The sequence below is a fragment of the Lygodium microphyllum genome, chromosome 12 (genome assembly GCF_053477565.2).
Source record: "Lygodium microphyllum isolate KBCC chromosome 12, Lygodium_microphyllum_v1.1.10, whole genome shotgun sequence".
Classification (NCBI taxonomy): Eukaryota; Viridiplantae; Streptophyta; class Polypodiopsida; order Schizaeales; family Lygodiaceae; genus Lygodium; species Lygodium microphyllum.
In genome coordinates, this window is record NC_141146.1 from 119,953,858 (window position 1) to 119,959,857 (window position 6,000).

A 6,000-nucleotide genomic window follows, 5' to 3' on the forward strand; every position below is an offset into this window, starting at 1 on the left:
GTTCACAACCCCCTTGGTTAGGGTTAGGCAGGCAGTCGGGGGTAACTGAAGCTGCCTCTCAGGCACCAACCTGAAGCTTTAGATATATTTTCATCCTTTTAGTCCATTGAGCAAACAATGCAAACAGTCCTTTCTAAACTGTTACAAACACAATCAATTTCAATGGTCGTTTAGTTGGCAAACTGTTAAGGAGTGACTTCCTTTCCTCCGAATGCAACCCGCATTCAATCCGGAATCAATTGCAACTTGGCAAGATTCCTATCATTCTTAGGTTAGGGTCATACCCTACCCATACTTTAGTGTTTAGTTGTGGTAGGTTCCAACGACCATGTCGCTTTGGTTTATAGTCTGGTCATTTGCTTCAAGGCAAATACTTAACTTTCCTTTTCCTTGGCAAATTATTCCAAAAGTGAGTAACAGGATGATTAGACATCCTCTTGTAAGTTAAATTCTTTCGATAACTTGCCAACCTCATTTTCGAGAGATGACAAAAACTCTCTTGTGGACAAATCACAAGAGTATACAATGTTGCGGCTTTGTGCACAAGTATTGCATCTATTCCACGGAATCCTTCTATCCATTGCTTAGCGTTTCTCGATCACGAAGTTTACCTCCATCGAGTAACAGGTCTTTTATTGGGTATCCTCCAACCCATTCCTAATTAGGTTGGCCCATGGTTCTAGAAATATGCATCTCTGTCGGAGTTTCGTCATGATCCTTAGGATAACCTTAGATCATTTCATACATGAACATCCAATTGCTTCGACATTTTGTGAACGTGTGTAGGATCTTTAGATTCACGGTTTTTGTCTAAAGCTAGGTTGAATTATTATTGTACTAAACCCTAGTTAACACTTAGGATTCCTATCATATTGACTCAATCATGTCCCACGAATCCTTGTGGTTTAGATTATTTAGTCAATTCAATTATGCTTGTCTTGCGGCAAGGATAATCCTTCTCAATGGTAATAATCTAAATCTAACGAGTAACAATACTTACAACTACACCAACACGCGTAATCATGTGATTTATTGCCTTTACGCATCACATGGCCCATGATAACTTTATCTTTCTTTGGTGCACGATAATCTGGGTACTAACTTTTCCTAGGACTACTAGGTCTTACATCAATAGTCATACCTACAACCTTGTTGTCTACACTTTGGCATCTTATGCTTTGACTCCTAATTGCGGTTCTTAATGAATGACATTTTTCACATGACGACTACGCATTTCACAACATTCTCCTAGCTACGAAGTAGTCAATGAACTCATCCAAAGCTAGTGCTAACTTATTCCATCTTACATGCTATTTACAAGTTCATAAGATCATCTTCGTTCTCTATTATTCATTTTGGGATAATACCTTATGGTGTTAACCTTGCCTCATGAAGTTATTATGAGAAGCATGTTGCCTAATGTGCGGCACCCGCTTATTCCTACCATGTCTAGGACGAAAGAGAATGCATTTATAAATTCCATTTCTTTGCCTAAGTTTAGAACCTTTACTTTGATGATGTACCAAAAGCTACATGCAACTAGCCTTCTAAAGTGGATAACTCGTCCAAATTTATGACATAATTCAATCTTGCCTAATATTTCCAGAGATGCTTTATCACATGTATTCCTTTCCAATTTCCGTATGCATTAAATTTAAGCAAAAAATGCAATTTCCTCTATGAGCTAAGCATGCCTAATCACGCGACAATAACTTGAAAGAACCTGGACTTGTGGAAACGGGGAGATGTCCACTTGTACATTCGGAGATGAGCCTTCCGCGGTCGCACCTTGTGATCTTTTTGGGGCCATCGTAGTCATAAATTCGACTTCCGATTTGCCTTTGTGGTCTACGGAGTGACGGCCCTCGGAATGCAGCCTTCCGACCTTTGCCTTTATCCTTGTAGGCGGCAATTCCTTTCCGGGATGGTGCTTGCGGCAAAAGCTTTAGGAGTCTTCCAAGAAACTCGAATTGGCACGGTATTTATCCTCGGACGGCTTGCGGCTTAAAATCTTCTTGCGGAAGTCTTTTCGATGGATCTTGCGGTGGTCTTTATGGCTTCACCGTCCCCTCTTCAAAATCCGGGAAGGGATATGAAAGGGTTTTTTTCGGAATTGTGGTGGGAAGGGACCATTGGGAAGGGGCCTTTGGGAAAATGGTGGGAAAGGGGGTTAAGGAGGCCCCCCTTGGAAGCTTCTAAAGAAGCTTCTGCTTCTGAGAAGCACGTGGGGGAAAAGGGAATGGTGCTCAGCGTGGCGGCGGCCTAAACGATGGTCGGCGGACAGGGCGGCAGCTGTGGCAGCGGCGGCAGCGCGGCGGACTGGCGACCCTCACGATCCTCCTCTCCAACACGGCCCGCTCCTCCAGCACACAGCTCCTTTCTCTCTCCCTCTCTCACAGACCTCCCCTCTCTCACGGCCTCCCTCAATTCCTCCTTCACCTCTCACAGCTCTTCCCTCTCCCTCTCTAGCACACCCCCTTGATGGGGAGTGTTTTTATAGGCCTTGGGGGTGGAGAAGAGGGTCTCCACCCACGTGGAGAGCTTCCTCATGCAACCCTCACTTGGGCATCCCCCCCCCTCTACACTCCCTCTCCTCCAGCCATGCATCGGCTGGGGGAAGGGATAATAGTAAAAAAATTTGCCTTAATTTAATTAAATTGCCCCTCCCAAGAGGGTGTTTTTGCGGTTCTTGCGGTTTTGATCTCCCGGTCTTGATTTACCAAAGCGGAGGACCCTATTTCACGCGTGCGGGTCACACATTACGCGGTCAATAATTTTACGGCAAGAGATACCCTTTGCATAGGGTTTACACGGTGTGCGGAAGGTTAATATTTACGGTATGGATACGCGGAAATATTACATTGCATCATTCCACGGGACCATTCCACCCATTGAATGGCGTCCTCCGACCACGGAATTACCTCTAGCCGAGTAGCAGGGTTTAGGGTATCCTCCAACCCATTCCTAATTATGTTAGCCCATGGTCCTAGAAATTTGCAACTCCGTCGGAGTTTCATCATTAGAACGAATGATCCTTAGGATAAAACCTTAGATCATTTTATGCATGAACATCCAATTGATTCGACATTTCGTGAACGTGTGTAAGATCTTTGGGCTTGCGGGTTTAGACTTGGCAACAAGTGTAAAACTAGGTCGAAATCTTATTGCACTTGGCACTTGGGATACCTATCATATCGACTGAGCCATGCCCATATGAGTCCCTTGTGGTTTAGGTTACTTAGTCAATTCAATTATACTTGTCTTGCGACGAGGATGATCCTTCTAAAGGTAATAAACTAAATCTAACGGAGAACAATAGTTATAACTCCACCAACACGCGTAAACATGCGATTTATTGCTTTTACGCATCACATGGTCCACGATAACTTTATCTTTCTTTGGTGCACGATAATCTGGATACTAACTTTTCCTAGGACCTACTAGGTCTTACATCAATAAACATACCTACAACCTTGTTGTCTACTTTCGAATCTTATGCTTTGACGAACCATGCAACCTTTCCTAAATGCGGTTTCTGATGAATGACGTTTTCGCATGATGACTATGCAATACCCAACATTCTCCTAGCTACAATGTAGTTTAACGAAGTTTATACCACACTAAAGCTAGTGTTAACTCATTCCATTTTACATGCTATTTGCAAGTCCATCATTTCCATACTCTATTATTTCTTTTCGGATAATATCTTATGGTGTTAACCTTGCCTCACGAAATCGTTACGAGAAGGATGTTGCCTAACATGCGGCACACGCTTATTCCTACCATGTCTCGGACGAAAAAGAATGCACTTATAAATTCCATTTCTTTGCCTAAGTTTAGACTCATTACTTTGATAATGTACCAAAATAGCTACATGCAACTAGCCTTCTAAGGTGGATAACTCGTTCAAATTCATGACATATTTCAATCTTGCCTAATGTTTCAAGAGATACTTTATCAAATGTATTTTTTTCCCAATTTCCACATGCATTAAAATTAAGCGTAAAAATGCAATTCCCTTTATGAACTAAGCGCGCCTAATCATTTCTTTATGCGGAAATAACTCGAAAGAACCTGGACTTGTGGGCTCGGGGAGATGTCCACTTGTATACTCGGAGGTGAACCTCCCGCAGTCGCACCTTGTGATCTTTTTGGGGCCATCGTAGGCGTAAATTCGGCTTCTGATTTGCCTTGGTGGTCTACGAAATGACTAGCCTCGGGATGCAGCCTTCCGACCTTTGTCTTTTTTCCCCCGTATGCGGAGGATTCCTTTGCGGGATGGCGCTTGCGGAAAAGGGCTTTAGGAGTCTTTTAGGGAAAACCCGGGTTGGCACGGAATTTATTCTTGGATGGCTTGCGGCTTTAAAAATCTTTTTGCGAAAGCCTTTTCGATGGGTCTTGTGGGGGACTTTACGGCTTCCACCCTCTCCTCTTCAAGTTCCGGGGAGGGGTATGAATGGGTCTTTTGGGGAATGTGGTGGGAAGGGGGCTTAAGGAGGCCCCCCCCCCTTACAAGCTTCTAAAGAAGCTTCAAGAAGCTTCGGAGCTTCAGCTGTGACGTCGAGGGGGGGAAAAGGAGTCGAATTCCAGTGTGGCGGCGGCGGCTGAGATGGCCTGGCGGGACTGAGGCGGCAGCTATGGCGGCTGGCGGACAGGGCGGACTGCAGCTCGGCGGCGTCGGCGACCTCCTCTCCACGGCGACCTCACCTCCCTCCTCACGGCCCGTCCTCCTTCCTTCACACAGCCTTGGGGGGTTTTTATAGGCATTGGGGGGGGGTGGGAAAGAGGGCCTCCACACACGTGGAGGCTCCCCCTCATGCAGTCCGTCTTTACTCCACCTTGGCCATCCCCCCCTCACTCCCTCTCCTCCAGCCATGCATCGGCTGGGGGGAAGGGATAATAATAAAAAAAATTTGCCTTGAATTTATCCTATTGCCCTTCCCAAGCGGTCGTTTCCTTGCGGTTTTTACGGTCTTCAACCCCGGCCTCTAACTCTCAACGTGGAGACCTCATTTTTAAGCGTGCATGGCGTGGATTAGGTTACAAATAATTACGAAGTAGGGAATACCCTTGCACAGGGTTTACACGGCGTGCGGAAAGTTAATATTTTGCGGTACGGGGTACGCGAAAATATTACAATATGCCATTTGAGTTTACCTGTGTTAGCTTCGAGATGTATCATATTTTGAAAATGATATACCCAAGAGTGTTTAGGACCCATTGTAGTTGGTTATTGGGAAAGATACCAAAGATCATGTTGACTCCAAGTCAAAATATGATCATAAGGACAACATGACCTATTTGAGACTAAAGTCCTACTTGAGTCGGCTTCACTTATCATGCAAGATTTCATTTACCAAGCCGGTCCTTGCAACCAAGCTTAACATTTCACATGTGCATCTTAAATCTACCTTTTTAGATGCATCCCCATTATATGGTGCAATTGAAGCTATCCATAATGCCATGCAAGTATTTCATGAGTTGATGATACATGCAGATCCCCCTTCATAAAAATTCATTCTAGTGCACTTATGCAATTCATAAGCCATGAACTAAGTATTTAAGTGGGGCTGTGCATGAGTTCATTGTAAATGTGAGTTAATTTGCACCAATGGTCTACAAGATACAATTGACCTGTATGGAATATTAATGTATAGTGGCAATCTATGATGCATTTGTGAAATTTTGAATCTAATACTTGGCTTAATTATCGCAACAACCCATAGATACTTAATCTATTCGCGGCAATTCATGGTTGTTAAACCTTTTCAACTACCTTTCAAGTTATGTGCGATGCAAAGTGTGACTTCTTCCTAACAATGTCCATGCTTAAATGTTCCATTCAAAATACTAGACATGATAGCGGTACCTGGTTTTGGAGTGTCAAATTAGTGTTTACGCCCACTAAACCATTCATGTTGATGGCGGCATCTTTGCTCTATCCTCCTTCCAAAGTATTGGTTTCTCGAGTTAATTGGAAGAGTTTACGCTTTGGTGCCA